The 18,263-nt window shown below is 39.8% G+C and overlaps 1 protein-coding gene across 1 annotated transcript in view; it reads right to left on the bottom strand.

Moving 5' to 3' along the window:
• agbl4 (ATP/GTP binding protein-like 4) overlaps window positions 1-18,263 on the bottom strand; it is a 303,975-nt gene that overhangs the window by 47,996 nt on the left and 237,716 nt on the right. The window lies entirely within an intron of this gene.

Genomic DNA, 18,263 nt, shown 5'->3' with positions numbered 1-18,263 from the left:
GCACTGATAATGTCATTCAGCAGTTTAGTACCAGGCCATTACCTTGTTAATACCAGCCTAATGGGCGGTCTGCTATTTTAAAACCACAGTCATGTTTGTGCCATTAACAACCACTTAGTGCTCCACTCAAATCAACAGGCCGTCAGGACCAACAAAAAACAATAACAAAATAACAGACAATGTGATAAAATGCCCCCAGTTTACACAAGCAGTTGTTTCCAGATGTGAACGGCTCACAAAACTTGTACACTGAGCAAAAATAATTATTTCATGTCTGCAGCTTATTATTCTTGATGTTATACCAATTTACTGTAGAATTGTATGTAGCAGAAAGTGCAAACACACCCAAAATTGGCCAAGATAAAGCCATTTTTTCTGCATATAGTCAAGATCCTATAAGCTGTTAGTATTAGTATAATATACTGCGGCTGCTGCCTTTACAGATGACCGCAAAGCCATGAGCATGAATAGCTGGGGAGGTCCACTGAGCTGTGTTGCAAAGTATTCCTTTGTCTTATACACAAACACATAATGAGATGTATCATTAGTTGCAGCGTGCATTGCTGTCTACTACAAAGTCTTTCCTCATACTAACACTGGGGTGGTCAGGAAGTCAGAAATGTCCATTCTTCTTGTTTGATTTGGTTCATCTTTGATCAGAATAGTTACTTTATTTGCTTTATTTAGGTAAAATTATTTCTTGACAAACAGCAGTTTACCCCAGTACTTATGTTTGCTGGTAGCCTGGCAACTTCAGTGTGACAACAAGACTTAAAACTGGGGCAGGCAATTTATTTTAGAAGCATTTTTTGTAATATTTGTTGAAATTCTCTTTACATCCTGGCAGCAATCAATAAATTAAATGCTCGGACCCAAAAATGAAAAATATCTGGTATCAGTGGCTGTCATTTAACATATAACATCTGCTGTTATAAGCATGGCCAATAATTTGGGATTTTTTTTGGTTGGATACTTTAAAAATCTAGACTTCTCTTGCTGGTTTCTCCTAAGTTGCCTACCCTAGCTTTAAGGAAGTCACTGTGCTGGACTGTTTACCAAGATATACTGTTTGTACTGATTAGTTTGTACTGTAACTGCCTAGTTACAGCATGTATGTCCCTGGAATTTTTTTTTGAAAATTTCTTATTAATGCTTGTGTAAAAATAAAACAATCAAGATACAACGGGTGAAATTGTAAGCTTTAAAAGTGCTGGAAGATGTATTCTTGAATTTTGGTGTAGGCAGATAAGTGTTACTTGCACGGTACAGAATATTTTAATAAAAATACCAAGTCAAAAACCCGGTCAGTAGCATAGTGTTTCTGAATTGCATGACTTATAAGACCCAATCAGAGAGCCGAGCATGAGCGGCTGCGTCTCCGTTTTAATTCAAAAACGCAGTAGTGTGGATGGGGCCTAAGTCTCAGCAAAAAAGCAAATAAGAATATAAGATGTTGAACAATTTTCTTTAAAGTCCCTTTTCTCTCTCTCTCTCTCTCTCTCACACACACACACACACACACACACAAGTAAATAGGGTTCTGTTGCTTCTGGTTTCTCCCAACAGCAGTCTTTATCATCTCCAACATTACAATTTCTGGTATTTTTATCCTTGACAGTCGTGTGTCCTATTTTCTTGGTGGCACTCTGTTCCCCTTAGCTGGCTGGAAAGCTCTTACGTCAGAAACAAAACTGTGACATGCAGTCCGCGGTGCTGTTTTAAAGAGTGAGCTGTCCAAGGGAACAGTCTATAATTATAGCTACATGTACTGAAGACTCAGCAAGCTAGGTTAGCTAGTGCAGCCAGCTCACTGATAAACCAGAATAGAGCTGGAGGAAAGCAGTTTACTCAGTATTAATGACCAATGTAAACACTATGTATTATATATGCGTTATGTAAGCTACTGTCCTAGATAGGTTCGAAAATAATTTCATACCGATAATTTCAAAATCAGAACCTATTTAAAACACTTGTATTTGGATTAAAATGAGATACGGCAGATATGCTGCATTTAATGATGACATAAAATAAATTTAAATATATCCATACAAAACTTATATGATAATCACATTTTCGAGTAATTTAATAATGTCTATATATTTAGCCCGAAGGTCTTTCTAATTCCATTTTGCCATCTCAAAGAGAATCATCTTTCTATCAGAATCAGTAGCTTCTCTCTGAAGTCTGACAGGAAGCGCCAGGCCAGAAGTCCTGTATGTCCATTTCGGTGCATCAATCGTTTACACAGACTTTGAACTCAATCGTGGGTATGTTCAGGTCTTTAGTGATTTCCAAAGCTTTAAGTTGAATATCAGCTCTAGTAATAGGCATTTCTTCATTTTCTTTACTCAGATAGTTACACTCTCTCCTGTCAAGCGTTTTAAAGCAGCATGCTCATCCAGGTCATAGTTATCCAAGGTGGGCGTTTAAATCAAGGGCAGCTGCACTTCTTCTTCACTTCTCATCCAAGAGGCTTCTTCAGTTCTGACCGACTGGCAGGGAATCCCAGCTATTTCACCTGTGTGGGGTTGTTGTCAAGGTGATGGATACAGCTTGGTACATTAGTGCTCCTGGCTGTTGTAATGTCATCATGGTTGTTGGAGTCACGTCTGAACGACCATCATTGGCATTGTCACATAAGGCCAAATGCGAGCGTTTGTTCACTCTACTGGAAAGGGATGAAAGGACAACCTTGTAAGTGGGGAATAAGTGGTGTCTCAAACCTCCTCCCCGGTTGAGAGACAGTTTCTCTACTCTGATGGATATGGCTGCTTTAACCAATCTTTGGGATGCTGGAAAGATTTGAGATTTGAATACTTATTCTTAGCATACAAGTAATTCTGGACTCCCGGTCCTGACAGTTGTTAGATGACTCTTAATCATTGATTGAACAATCTTAAACTGGCAACATAATTTAAGTATTGATTAACTTAAACTACTTTTGTTATTTTCCCAAGATGAGTACTGCATCCTCTATCTGTAGTTCCTGTAGTTGTCAAATTAGCTTGCTGCAGTTAAAAGGAAACTTTTAACTGCAGCAAGATACAGAGGTTAACTACAAAGACATTCTTATTCATATGTAAACAACAAAACAGGTAATTTGTCACTGCAATCCATAAAGACTCTCTTGGAAATTTGAAAGGACATAGATGTCAATCAGAAATTTGGGCATCACAACAAAAGCCAGACTGATTGGATTCTTATACCGGTAATCATATCTGAGTTGATAGTGATATATCAACCAATAGTAATATCTTTTCTCAAACACACCAAACTTTCGAGATGGATCCTTTAAATTAGTTTTAGTTTTTTTATTTTGTGACCCCGATATTTGTTGTGCCATTTTACAGTTAAAAACTAAACTTGTCAGCTTGACATTTACACCAGTGCCGATACATCTGCAATAGGCAAATATCAGTTGATCAATTGATTTACAATCCAGCTCTTATCACAATTAATCAATCTGTCTGTTCAAGTCCGGGCCAGCTGGTGCTGATGGACAGATAAAATCATTTGTGGTGTCCAGTGATACTAATTGTTTGCCTTCTGATTCAGGTGTTGATCCAGTAGGTTAGAGAAAGATGTCAGATGCTATGTTCATGTGACTATGTCACTGCATAGACAATGTGGGGTACCCAGATCAGCTGCCATTGTGACACAGAAGAGTGTTGACAGACTCATTATGTATTGTTCATTATTCCTACCATTACACACAAGGCTGGAAATGTCTTTGCTCATTCTTTGTCTTAATTGAAAATGAAAATAGCTTCCATCATTAACATGAGAATCCAAACTCATTATAGAATAATCAAAACACCATTATTGTACAATAAATACACAGTAATTTCTCAAACTAAATCTTACCTCAGTTAATTGATATTTATGGTGAATTCTACATTCCAGCCCAAACTCTTACTGAATAACAGCATCTAAAAGAAAGAGAGATTTCATTCTACCCACAGGATAAATCAACAGATTTTTTTTTGGTTTTGTTTCTGTGATTAAAAAAGGTAAAACATTCTGGGAGTTATCCATCTCCCTAATCTCTCTGTAAGTTAACTTGAAAGGATTTAAACGCAGTGTAACACCTGCTGTTAATATGACTCCCTGATAAAGCTGACATCAAATTTCTCAGATAACATCAGTGCTTATCTGTGGAAATTAAATGACTTCTGGAATATCTAAAAAAAAATGTGGATTGTTGTATCGCTGCAAAAAGAAAAACATATATAGGGAAGCTGGAGAGTGGCAGAAGACAGCATGTGAATTTAAATGAAACCAGGAAATCCTCATCATTATACAAATAGCTTGAATGAATGCTGACATTTATACTTTAGAATAGCTATATTATAGCCTCATAGCATAAACTGTGTGTCCACGATGAAATTAAACTTCTACACTTGAATAAACGAGCATTGAAATGGTAATTGAGCTCATGACTCCTGTTTGTCTCGTTCTCTTGATTGGCTCGCCTGATGCAAGCATGGCATGCTGGTTGGTTTAGGATTAATGTGGTTGCCATGACAACATGCCGGCCGTAGAGCTATGTTGGAATGGATGCGTATGTGTATTTCTGTATATATATGTGTGTGTGTGGGGTGTGTGTACTTTGTTTGAAGTGGCAGGCCTTTTCAGCAGCTTTGATCAGGGAAATGTTTGTAGTGGGGGCAAACCTGAAGAACAAACAGGACTTCAGAGAGATTAGCGATCTGTGGAACGAACACACACACACACACACACACACACACACACACACACACAAAAAGGCTGTCTGGAAGTCAGCTTTCAGAATAAAATCAGCCACACATGGACCTACAGCTCCTCAAATATCTTTCTCATGTGATGAAGCAAAGACGAGGAGGAGGAGGAGGCAGAGGGTGGGATATAAGAAGTAGTCGTATCTGCTGGCTGACATTCCTCTGTTCTTTCCCTCTCCTTCACACCCTCTAGGCTGATGTTTTTGAAGAAACAGACCAAGAACAAGTGATTCAATCTGTGTGTGTGTGTATGTGTGTGCGTATGCCACCCCTGCAGGGCCAGTGTAAATCCATCAGTGCTGAGGAGAGGCCAGGTGAGAGCCAAGGTGTGACACACGGCCCCTATGCTCCTCCATCATGCTATACTAAGCAATAGCATGTGAGTCCGTACATCAGCGGACTGTATGTGTGTGTATGTAAGAGAGGGAGAGTCAAATGTGTGAGCCAGGATCTGTGATTCAGATAAACTGCACCGCCCGAGCTGCTCCCGACCCCAGCCCAGGCGGACAGCACTGTTGCTATTCTCAGAGCCACAAGCACATCACTCAGTCCCCAAGGTAGGAGGATAAGTCATCCAGTAAGGTCGCAGGAGGTGTTATGTCTCTCACTGCAAGTAGTTCAGAGTTTGAAGAATGGAGGTACAAGGCAGAAACAAATGGCAATGTGCTCCTCATCTCGGTTCTAGCAATCGAACAGAGTGTTAAGTCATGTTCCCAACTCCCAAACTAACGCGGGGCATCAGGATGATAAAATGTGTCAACATCGTGAAGCAATACATAAAATAATCTCTGTCTGATCAGTCTTCCCTATGCTTCACACACCAGAAAGAGACTGATACTGTGTTATATTTCACTTACAGTGCAAACTCAGTGGTTTTGGACACACTAATTTAAATAATTTATGTTTCATAATTGTGCCAGGACCATTTCTTTTGAGATGGCACTGGTAAGTTTGATGGATCTTTAACAGTCTTAAGGTTGGAAATGTTTTTTTTTGATTATATTATTATTATTATAAAGTGAACCAAATAAAAGTAAATAGACTAAGAGTCTGAAGCCATTCTAGCAGCTCTGTGAGGCTAGCCTGTTCATAATCACAATGCTAACGTGCTGATGTTTAACAGGTATAATGTTTACAGTGTTCATCATCTTAGTTTAAAATGTTAGCATGCTAACATTTACTATTTAGCACTAAACACAAATTGTCGCTGAGGGTGATTATTCCCATAATGTTTTACTATTACTATGTACGGATTAATTGGTAAGTGGTCATAAACCAAATAATTGAAGTTTTGACCTGATGATGGTGCTAGATGAAAAGTTAAGGGATCACTAAAGTATTCAAAATTTATCCTGAGGGTGGCCTGAGTCTGTGTAACCCATTCAATTGTTGCTGGCATATTTCACACAAAACCATTTGAACCTCATGGTGGTGCTAAAGGAAAAGTCAGGGGATCACCAAAATCTGTAAGATCCATCCTCTGGGGACCATGCATGTTGGAACAAAATGTCGTGGCAATACAGCTGATAGTTATTGAGATATTTCAGTCTGTAACAAAGGACTGACGACCACCATCGCCATCCCTTGAGCCACACCGCTAGCACGGTTCAAAATAAACTTAAAACTGAAGTGCAGTACTAGCCACCCTTCATCTCTGAAATAGAAGATAAATTTAATTCACTTTGCAAATAAAATAAAGATAAGGATCCTTTGAGACCATCCACGTGATGTCTTGAAAAAATCTTAAAAGATAATAAATCACAAACACAAACTGAGACACCCAAAAACATCAAAGATGAGCCATATGTGGGTTCATCTTTTTTTCTAAGGGTCCTTTCCCTGTTATGAAGGGAGGCCGGGGGAGGTTGAGACACAGGGATGCGAGGTGGCCTGATCACACCCGGAGAAGTAGGCCCTGAGGGAGCGAATTAGAAAATGGTGATGCAATATTAATTGGTGATGGTGCGTGCCAGGGAGTGCAGGGTTGTCCAGGGTTTGTCTCCCAAAGGAAAGGCTGTCAGGAACTGAGAGAGACAGGCAGGATGAGTCCCTGACCTTGTCTGTCAGCTAGTGGAGGAGAGGAAGGCTGGCAAAGGAGAACCCCAGTCCCTCTGACAGTCAGATCAACACTCTGCCAGTCTACGGCAAGCCTGCTGGGACACATCCCGACAACCAGACAGACTGACACAGTGAGAGAGACATGGTGAAACATGAAAATTATAATAACAAAAATTATAAATATGGTAACCTTGATTTGTATAGATTGTAAACATGGGCCTCTAGTATGATACAATATATTGTTGCTGGAAGAAGTTACATAATTTCACTGACAGCTGTGCAGGGAAGTGCAAAGATGATGCACTAAATGAAAACTAGAAAAGACAATCAGGGTAAGGGAAAATAAGGGTAAGAATACAAAACTTTATTTATGTCACTTTTTGTGTTATCTCACTGTGCGCAAATTAAAAAGAAATAAATGAATTCTATAAAAAAGTAGTTTTAAGAGATGATTTGAAGGAGGACATTGGTTTGTTTGTTTTCAGATCATGTTTTTGACAGGTTTACACCTTACATAAATGGTACATGGTTTTTTATCATAATATCTCTACTAAAGGTTTCATATAAAAACATAACATATAAGTAACATAAATAGTAAATATTTATAAAATTAAGCAAAAGCAACAAGACTAAAGCTTTGTTCATACTTCAATGTGGATGTGGACAGCTCCAGACATGCACACTGAAAGCGAATGTACACACGCTTCTTCATTCTCCAATCGGGGTTTGTGCTTGTTCCACACATGCTCAGTACAAAACAAAATGTCGACCTCACAACAGCAAGGAAAATAGCTCTTTTGTTTGTTGTATTTGGCAGAACAACAAGAAAAACAAGGAAATGGAATACAGCACAAACAAACAGTAAGCAAAACAATTGTCTATTTTGCTTTTGTATCATAGGTGTTGTCGATTGTCGGCGCTTGCAATGCATACAGTCCGCACGGTTGCGACCTTTGGGCTGCACGTGGACGTCAGGTGTAGCATGTTAGCATGCTATCATCAGAATGTCTATTCAAAGGTTTTGGGGACTGTACAGCACAACGCCAGCCCCGCATGGCATGGTTACTGTGTGGACACTGAATTGCCTAAGGTTGCCTGTTAAGTACAAGAATCAGTCAACAGATTCTTAAAGTAGTTGATAAGGATCAAATCAAAAATCAAGGAGTAATATGAAACATAGTTTTGAAGTGTTTTTGGTGCTGTGGTGAAGCAAGATTGAATACACCCACACCTAAGTCAGAGACTTATCACTTTTCCTGTTTACAAATGAGTGCAACACAGTGAGTGTCTTCCAGGAGAGCCCGTCTCAAAACTCTTTCATTTTGACTCCCTTTTATTTTTTGTGTAGAATGGGATGTTTTTGGTACAAGGCTGGGAGAGGTGGGCTTAGGGATAATAAGTATATGTTAAAAAAACAATAAAAAAATGTGATAAAAAAGAAGTAACAATAACACAACAGGCATCACATATTGATATCCACATCAAAGGCACACATACACATTTATTTGTTTAGCTGACGCTTTTATCCAAAGCGACTTACAATTGCTATACATGTCAGAGGTCGCACGCCTCTGGAGCAACCAGCAAGTGTCTTGCTCAGAGACACAATGGTGGATGGGTCACAGTGGGGGATTGAACCCAGGTGTCTCACACCAAAGGCATAGTCTTATCCACTGCACCATCACCACCCCCATACACATGCAGCACATACATGCACTAAAGAAAGAGAGCAACATTAGTGACAAAGATAACACAGAAAAACAACAATTCATAACGACTTCACATGTCTTCATTTTCATGGCGTGAAAAACTGCGTATCAGATATAGTGGGGGAGGCTGAAGAGAGGGAGTGAACAAGGCAACACGAGCATATGGGCGAGAGCTTCATGTCATCTGGGGACACACAAACACTGGACACATGTCAGCTTCAATTAACCCTCTCCCATCTGTCTGTCTCTTTTCCTCTCACTCTTCCTTCCTTCCACTACCAGGATCTCAACTAGGTCACGCAGTGCAATAGATCCCTACATACAGGGTGCAACAGACAAACAGACAAGGAACTTTATTATCCCCTCGTGTCACACCGAATGCAAAGTCCATTTCTTTTCTTTTCCTATTGGCTTAAACCATCCCCTGTCAAAACAGACCGACTGTATTAAATTATCAATGCTATGGACCTCAATAATTCAGGCTACCCAGCAGTCTGTTCTGCTGACAGTGTCATGGAGTTCCCTGACATACTGTTGAGTGTTCCTCCAGAGAGCTTGTCTAAGTTTCCCTGCTCTGCAGTCAGCAGCAAACTCACCACTGCTGCTAACTAAAAGGTTACCAACAGCCAATAAATGTAGAGCAGAGAAACTTAGGATGGTCTCTGTACTAATATATTTTATTTTGAGAGCATATCCATACGTACAGCACCACCCTCAGCAACATTATAAAAGTCAGGCAGGATATAGATAGACAAGTGACAGACACAAATGGAACAGAAGACAAACACACTTATTCTCCCTGTCTTACAGCCCCTTTTTGTCTTTTTAACCCTAATTAAATTCACCACCAGCTTACAGTAGCATCCTGAAGCAGAGGATTGTTGATGTGTGTGCCAGAGACAGAGAGTGAAACGTCACGCTGTAACGGTATTTCCTTGAGTTTGACAAATGAGGCCCTGGCTGCGCTCTGGTGTTGGCAGTTACCTATGAAAGAATGCATCATTCCAATTGGCTCTCCTGTCCCGCCTGTCACATAGCTACACGTTTTCCTTTCACTTGTGGCATGCACACACACACAAACTCACACACACGCATGTATATGCAAAAAACATATTATATGTCACAGAGTTCCTATCCTCTGTTCCTCATCAGTCTTTTCTCATCCACCCCCAACACCTCGTGTTGGATCCCTTCCTCTCCTTCTCCCTCTGCCTGACGACCCCTCTTCCTTCCCCTCTTCACCCCCCTCCTATCTGAGATCAACACCTAGATGTGTGCAGGTGCAAGGCTGCTGGCAAACTGTCAGCTTGGGTCTCCGTTACTTAAACACACACTCACACACACAGACACACACTCGCAGCTTGGTACCAACACAGGCACTTCCCTCCTTCCCACTCTGTGAATTGGTCTCCACACAGCAAGCTAGATCACACTCTCACTGTCAACACATAAAGAAAGACTAAGAGCGAGTGTGCTAAAGGTTGGAAAACACTGGCTGGGGACACAGAAGGAAAATAACACAGAAGAGGGGGGAAAAGTAAAAGCTCTCTTTGGACTTGAAAAAGACTTTATTGTATAATAGTTCAAAATCTTAACACGTGCTTCAGCCACACAGATAACTTCATCTGTGAGCTCTGAACAGATCTAAAAGGCACAGAACACAAAATCAAACAAAACGAACTGTTTCCTGCGAACTGTTGTGTAACAGATGGGACATTTCCATCAACATTAACGACTTCTATTTAAATTCTCTTATGAACTGTACTCAAATAAAAAATACTGTAACAAATAAAAGAGCAATAAAAACCACACAGCAGATGTTTTGGTTCAGATGGTGTAACATGACTGAGAGGGAAATTATATAAAGCACTTCAAAACACATAATACAGAAGGAATTATGAGAAGACTGTGTCAACCACAATAACTGGGTGGAATGGATCCTCTGGAAAATAGAGCAAATGTTTTACAATGATTTGTGAAGCAACTGATGATGCAATAGAAACTAATGACAAGACTTTTTAACTATAAAATTAAATCAGATCCATTGCTCTATGCCTTTGAGGATTGTTCGAAAAATATGGATTGTGCTTGCTAATTTGGTTAACAATTATACTTTTTGTAGTTTTCTTCTGTGGTTAATGTCATGCTATTAGAAAACTGAGTGTAGGAATAGAAAAAAGCCACATGGTGTGGGTACAATTATGGAAAAACTGGGTTTTAGTATTAAGAATGGGTATTACATAAACATATGAGGGACCTTTAGTGTGTGTGTATGTTTACTATTGTATGTGGAAACTTTTGTGTTGTGTTTATTATTGTGTTTGTACATTGTATACAATTTTATTTATACAAATGAAAACAGAGTAGAAAATTACACTGCAAAATACTCACGCCCTTTTTAAATGATTTTTTTCTAGGTTCCTTTATAAGCCTGTCTCGTTTTAGAATATTTATATCATGACAGTTAGCTTCAGGCAAGAGGGCACAGAGACACACAATGAGAATGACCCTTTTTTGTGGTGGTGAGAATAGACTACGTAGATAAGATTTATTGAGATTAATATCAACTTTACTGATTGAAAATTAAACTACCAAAGATTAAAAATGTGCTGATAAAGTGTCAATGCACTGGCTGGAAATCTAATTAGGTGTAATAAATGATTCTGTCTGTAGCATCCACACACACACAAACCCATACACGCACACACTTACACAGACCGTGTGGTGACCTCTGAAGCTGTGAACATGGAGTTGGTGTCAGTCTGCATGGCCCAGGGTCATCTGACAGCTCTAAACAAGACTCTCATTAACACCAGGCCATTAAAAGCACCTGCTGGCCCTGTGTTTCTGTGTGTGTATGTGTGTGTTTGTCTTAGCCATGGACTAGGGGTCCAGGTTGACAATGAGGAGGGCAGACAAGTGTCAATTTAGTCTTCAGCCAAAATCCCGTCAGATATCGGAACTGTGCAGTGACGTCAAGAGTTAAAGGTCGATGAAAGACTTACTAATTACAGATATTTGTCAAATAACTTAGGTAACAAGAACAATGGTGGTTGTTAAATCTTGCGTGCTTCATATCAGAGTGGTTTGACATAGTGCATTGCAACACAGTGAAACACTGCACATATCTAGAGGATAGTAGTACTTTGTTGCATCTCGCCACAGATAAGCAGTTAATCTAAATCTCACTGCAGAGAAGGTGAAACTTCTTTTTTCATCACACGGTTAAAAAAAAGCTTCTTTGCCATCAAGGTGGTTACTGAGGAGGTGAAGTGGGAATCACAGAGTATGAAGTTGTTTTTTTTTTAAGTTGAAAATAAATACTCGACTGAATTTAAATGACCACTTTTGCTTGAAAGAAGGGTTATAAAGTGTGGGCTGTGTTTACCTGAGAAGAAGCAGCAACAGCACTTCAGCAATTGCCTTGACACTCTGAGAATCACAGTTACGTTACGAGACCAGTAGAAAAAGCAATTAGGCATTCTTTTGTTGTTCTGTTGATCCATGTTTTACTTTGATTCAGCACTTCAATTTGTTATTCTAAAATGAAACGTTGTAGCTAACTCTTCATTCCATCCTTTTTAAATTAAATGGTAAAGACATTTGTGGAAACTATTTTAAATGAAGAAGTTTTTCCTATTTCTACTTGAAAACATAGGCTAATTTTATCCTATATTGTTGTGTTTCAGATTTTGTTTACTGCTTGTTAAATAACTTTTTCTTCCTTTCCTCAATTTTATCCTTCATTTTCTGTCTTGTGTGTTTTACGTTGTATTTTTAAACCTTTCTTTTTCTGTACCTTTCTTTTATCGTACGCACAGTGCCAATGGAAAAGAGTTTGAACTGCTCTCATTGGACCACCCTGTGAAAATAAAAGCTGAATGAGAGATGATTTCCCTTACTTTTCATGATAATACTTTGAGATTTATTTTATTTACACAGGATTATTTCATCCTGTGGCATGAAGATGCAGAAAGAAACAATTAAGCTTGGAAAATGTTACTATATGTTTTCACTAAAATCTGCTGTTCACATTGTTTTCTTTCTTGTTTCTAATGAAATGAATGTATTATTGTGAATTCCAAACAAAGCTGAGGAGTTTGCTTGTTATTAGAGCATGAAGCTATTAGCACTGAAAGAGGTAGAGAATATTGTATTTCACCTTTATGGGTGCTCAATCAGCACATTACAGTTACTGACACAACTTTCTTCAAAAAGAATAAGCTGATGGATTTCAGGGAGATTGCAAAGTGACAGATAATCCATGTTGTTTATTTTCAGTTTTTGGTACACAACAAACTGAGAGGGAGGACTAAGAGCGTGCAATGTGGTTATGTTCATCTAATGGGAATACTGACATGCATGCATAGCCATTCATGTGTGTGAGCGTGCATGTGAGAGGAGAGAGACACAGAGTGCACATGTATTTGAGTGTGTGTGTGTGTGTGTGTGTGTGTGTGTGTGTGTGTGTGTGTGTGTGTGTTAGAGATTGCGTGAGCCAGTGCTGCCAGGGTTTGCTAGAAATGGTATAATTTATCACACCTAATTAATTATACTCCAACACCGAGAGAGAGTTATCGTTGTCGCTCAATCGGCTCCCCGCTCTGCCTCCCTCTCAGACGACACCGGCACTCAGCACCGCAGCTTTTTCTGAATTCTTGCTCTCTTCTCAGGCTGATCCACCATGTCTCTTTAGGCAGCTTCACATTAACATTTAAATAAATAGGCTAGCTAAGCTAAATAACCACCGGTAGAACATAAAAAAAGAAATTAAACTGTTTTTCTCTCTCATGGCACTTTATTCTTTTCTCTTTCTAGCTAAAGCTCTGCATCATTTTTAATATGATCAGTCCGGGGGAATGGTTGCTAAAAATGTGCAGAAGAATCTAAATGGAAAATGAACTATTCAGCTTTGATTACAAGGTAAATCTAATCTTGTTAATGGGGAGCAATGACTCACACAGCTAAGCAGACTTGAAATACCTCAGGTATGTAAATTTCTTGAGGAGAATTGATTATGATAAAACTAAACAAACAAGAAAATGGCACAAATCACCACTGGGCATAACGTTTGTGCTTCAAAACTGACCACAGGATTAAAAGGGATAATGTCAAACTATAAAGCTTTACGGGAAATAAAGTACAACATACAAATAAAAAGGCTTCTGAGGCATGAACTGAATGTAGAAGTTATCTTGAGCTACAACAGAAGGAGCTGTGAGCCACACTTTGCATCAAATTCATACTCCTTCTCTTGAGTTATAACTCAACCAAACACACACAGACATGATACACACATTTGTAGACACAGTGTGACTTACACGTCTATATCTTATCAAGATATATATATATATATATATGAGATATATATCTGTATCTCCAATGTCCATCGTGAATAAACATCTATAAATTGACAGTTTCAGACTTTCAAAGCCCCTGGTCTACAAACAGATGGCTTGGATAGTAATTTTAAAGTGGGGTCTGAATGTGCACAGTTATGAGGTTTTCCCACTCAGTGATGCTTATTTCTATGGATCTGTAGATGTTAACATAAATAAAGTTAGATCTGTAGGCTTGCATGAGTGAAAACACACTGCAGACATCCCACACCCATCATCAAGGAGGTGAGCAGATCATATCGGACACAGATTGATTGCCCTTGAAATCCAACAAAATTGGTTAGCATGTAACAAGCTTTATTTACGACATTAAATTATCATTAAAATGCTATTAGCACAATTAGTTGATTTCCATTTTAAACAACACATCTATGGTGAGAGAGAAGCGCTGAGGGGGAGAGACATAGAGAAAGAAAAGGTGTGTGGAGGTCAGTGGAGAAAGGAGAGGAGTTAAAGTTACAAGAAGAGAGGAGCGGGAAGCAAGATGAGAGGAGGGGGGAGAAAAGAGGAGAAGACATATGAGGAGAGGAGAGGTGAGTGAGGCGACGAGAGAGCAGTGGGAGATGAATATTAAGCAGCTGTAGTGATTAGGGTGGTGGTGCAGAGTGGCACTGTGACAGTGACATTGGCTGCCATTGGCAGCCCCTGCCATGGTGATTCACTGGAACCTGCTTCATTTGGGCCATAATTAGCTTAAATGTTCAGAGAATGAAAAATTCATCATCGCTTTGAATCTTGTTAATTGGGAGAGCCGTCTGCATTAATAGAGGCCATTTGGAGGCTCTGTGCTTAAGTATGCCTGTGTGTGTGCGCACTTGGGCATACTCAGGTACGTACGTGTGCATGTGTGTGTATTGAGGGTATGTGAGCTCAGTTTTGCATCCACTTACCATAGGGGCTGATGGATTCCGAACTTTACCAGTTTTTATCATAGAACCAGCCCAATAAGCTTCTTAAAAATGATAAGGACATCTGAATAACGCTGGCAGCGGAGAGAAATTGAACAGCTACAGTCAAGACTTACCAGCATATCTTATCATACATACAGTTAACTGACAATGCAGGGACATGCAGCATGGGAAGAAGAGTCAATGTGAGTTTGATTGGTAGCTCATCCCTGTGCATTACTGGCATTGAAGATCAAAGACAGAATGAATCAGTATCAACTTATTGTCTGTTAACCCTGAAGTCACTTTTCAGATAAACATAACAGCAGAGATGGGAATATAGAAAGCAATAATGTATGGTTCAGCACTGACAACGGAGAAGATAATGGAATGAACACTCTTCTTGCATACTTTTCATACAGATGTAAATGAATGCTGTGTATATTATGTGCAACTGCTTAAAATGGAAAACAAAAACAAATCTACAAGAAATCAGACACAGTGCTCCGCATATAATCACACTAACAGCACGAACGAGATTCAATTAGAAGAATCTAAGCTCGACTCTTTCGTCACTTTCTAATTATTTACAGTAATTTACAGCCTTTAAGGGAGAAATATTGCAGGATGAGCGAAAGTCTGTGTGGGTCAGATGGAAACAAAGTCAGTGTATTGTATCAGTCAGTGATTTATAGACTAGAGAAAACATTCCCCCAAGAGCAAAGGCAGACTAACCGACAACTCTGTGAATGTTGTTTAACCCATTCATGCTTGTGCATTTTATGCTGAATATTTTGTGTACTTGACTGATACATATTGTACGTTAACCTCCTGTACAGACACGTGTTGTAGCCAAAGTGTGTTTCTTGTGTCTTGCGGGGCAGGAGAGGTTAACAGCCGAAGTGCCAGTCGCTACTGCAAGCAGTAACAAATTAAGACTAATGCCCATTTATTTCCCTTTAGTGAGGCTGGAGCCAGGTCACCATGACAGTGTACAGCGGAAAGAAACTGAAAAGTTTGCAACCAAGAGCTGAAAGTTGAGTTTTGCCTTATAGTTGGTTGCCAGTGTGCCATTAAGTTTAGTTTAGACCTGGTGGCTGTGTTATATGGAGTGTGTTTCATATTCAGTAATAAAACATGCCACTGTCCTTCCTCTAAACTGTGCATGAGTGTGTATGCCCCTTGAAACATCAAATCTTGTCACGCTGTGTAACATATGCACCCAGCGCACCCTCTCTGAACTTCCCCTTCCAGGAGGCAACAAAAGCTGTTATATTTTCACATTCAAAACAGTAACAATGTCATAAAGAAAATGCTTTACTGCCACCTATTATGCAGCGCTGCTATGTGCACCATGTCTGCATGAAAAGCAAAAGTTGCAAAAGATGAATCAGACAATGTTCCAAGAAGCCCCGTAAAAAGATATTCATATTCATTAGTGTGTGTGTGTGTGTGACATAAATGCAATATGTCTCCCTCTCTACTGCAGTGTGTTAGGAGGACACGGTGTTTATGCGACAGACAGAGAGGCTGCAGAGCTCAGCCCAGTTTGGACCAGCTCAGCCCAGCCCAGCTCGACCCAGCCGGCACTAATCCATCATCACCACCACTGAATCATCGTGCTGCCAATAAAGCCAGGCGGCAATACATTACAGGCATGTGGAAGGCTTTAGCGATAATGACATTGCAAAGTCCCCTTGGGCTGTAGGAAAAGCCTGGGCGCATGACACACTTGCTTACAGAGGCAGTAATATATGGAAATGCATCAGTGTGCCAGACAGGGGAGAGGATGGGGAGATGAGGGAGTGAGTAGAGCTCAGTCTATTCATAAGGAAAGAGGGAGGAAATGGCCTTCGCAGTGACCACTTCCTATCAGTTTCCAATGTGGACTCAGCCAAATCCAGCATTCAATGACGGGGCTCATTTTAGATTCAAGCCTCTCCAAACAAGCCATCTTACAAGCAATCTGATATGTCAACACCCCATTTCTGTCTTATCTTGCTCTCATGTCGCTGTGTTGATATTGCAATATGGTTTGGACATGGGAAATGTTAGATACAGCGCTGCCAATCATCGGCATGCTGTGTGGCACAGAGGCAGGCCAGCAGCATGGGAACTGAATGAACAAATAAAGTACAGTGAACTGTTGGTCTCCACCTTCCTGTTATCTTGTGGCTGACATTGAGGACAATCTGCCGGTTAATCCTTCACCTTCACGGCAGATGCACATGCACTCCAAAACAAAACCAAACTTCAAACACAAATCTATAGTCAAAGCATCGGGGATATGAAGGAGACGGGGACTGATGGTTATGTGGACAGAAGTTGACTTTGAGGATGGAAAGCTGGTGTCAGATGTGGCACGAAAAGGCACCAAGAGTTTACGCAGCAACACTGATCTGTGTAAGGAGGAACGAGTTATTAGAGAAATAACAACAGAGCTGCCTCTGTCTGTCTGGAAATTTGTCCATCTTCACGGAATCAGATTCCTGGGTTAGACATTTTAAAAGTAAATTTGTTACCATTGTATGGCAAACTCAAAATGTAATTGTAATCTTTGCATTTAAATTAAAGGTTTACAGAGTCACTGTGTGCTGAGAAATCTGCATTAGCCTAGGGGTCATTAAGGCCTCTTGAAACCCATTCAGCACACATGGCCATCAATTTGAAAATAAAAACTCTTTTGACATTAGTTAAGTGGTATTCCCGTGTAAAAAACTAACACTTTAAAGGCGTGAGGTAGGTTTGCGCTCCAAGCTATTGACCAGATTTAACCCTGATTTGGTGGTTTTAAAATATACAGATTGAGGTGAACATATTATCTGTGGAAAAGAAGTTACTACACACTCAGAGCCCTCTGTAACTTTGGAAAATGTGTCTTAACAGCGAACAATAGGGCACATTCACACCAATTTGTCAACGATGCTGCAGAAAATTAGATTTAAAGTGTTGCCGTCTGTTTCAGTTTGTTCTGGATTTCATTTGATGGCGGTGCAATTAGGGGAAAAGTTTGACATTTTGGCACATACCCTTGTTTGCTTTCTTGCGGAGAGTTAGATGAGAAGATTGATACCTCTCTCAAATCTGTCTGTTAGATAGGGAGCTACAGCCAATATCCAATAAGTTAGATTAGCCAAAGACTGGAAACAGTGGAAAACAGCCAGACTCCACCCCCTACGTTTCTTTATGTTAAGCTAGGCTAACGACGTGAGAGTGGCATTGACTTATCTTCCCATCTAGCTAAAATAAGCATATTTGCCAAATGGCCAACTGTTCCTTTAAGACAGTAGCAAAATAGATGAAATAAAAGCCTCCCTTATTAACACAAATATTGTATAGTGGAGGCAGAGGCATCATCAGCACTGCACTAAAAACACTGAATTTTCTACATTGGAAAAAAAAGTGATTTAAAATAAAGACAGGTTCAGTTTCCAACACCAGTCCACTACTTTG

This window comes from Micropterus salmoides, unplaced genomic scaffold (genome assembly GCF_014851395.1).
Source record: "Micropterus salmoides isolate LMB-PRFRI ecotype aquatic unplaced genomic scaffold, ASM1485139v1 Ms_hic_scaffold_13, whole genome shotgun sequence".
Lineage (NCBI taxonomy): Eukaryota > Metazoa > Chordata > Actinopteri > Centrarchiformes > Centrarchidae > Micropterus > Micropterus salmoides.
Note: the sequence above shows the minus strand (reverse complement) of the source record. Positions and strands in the feature narration are given on the sequence as shown.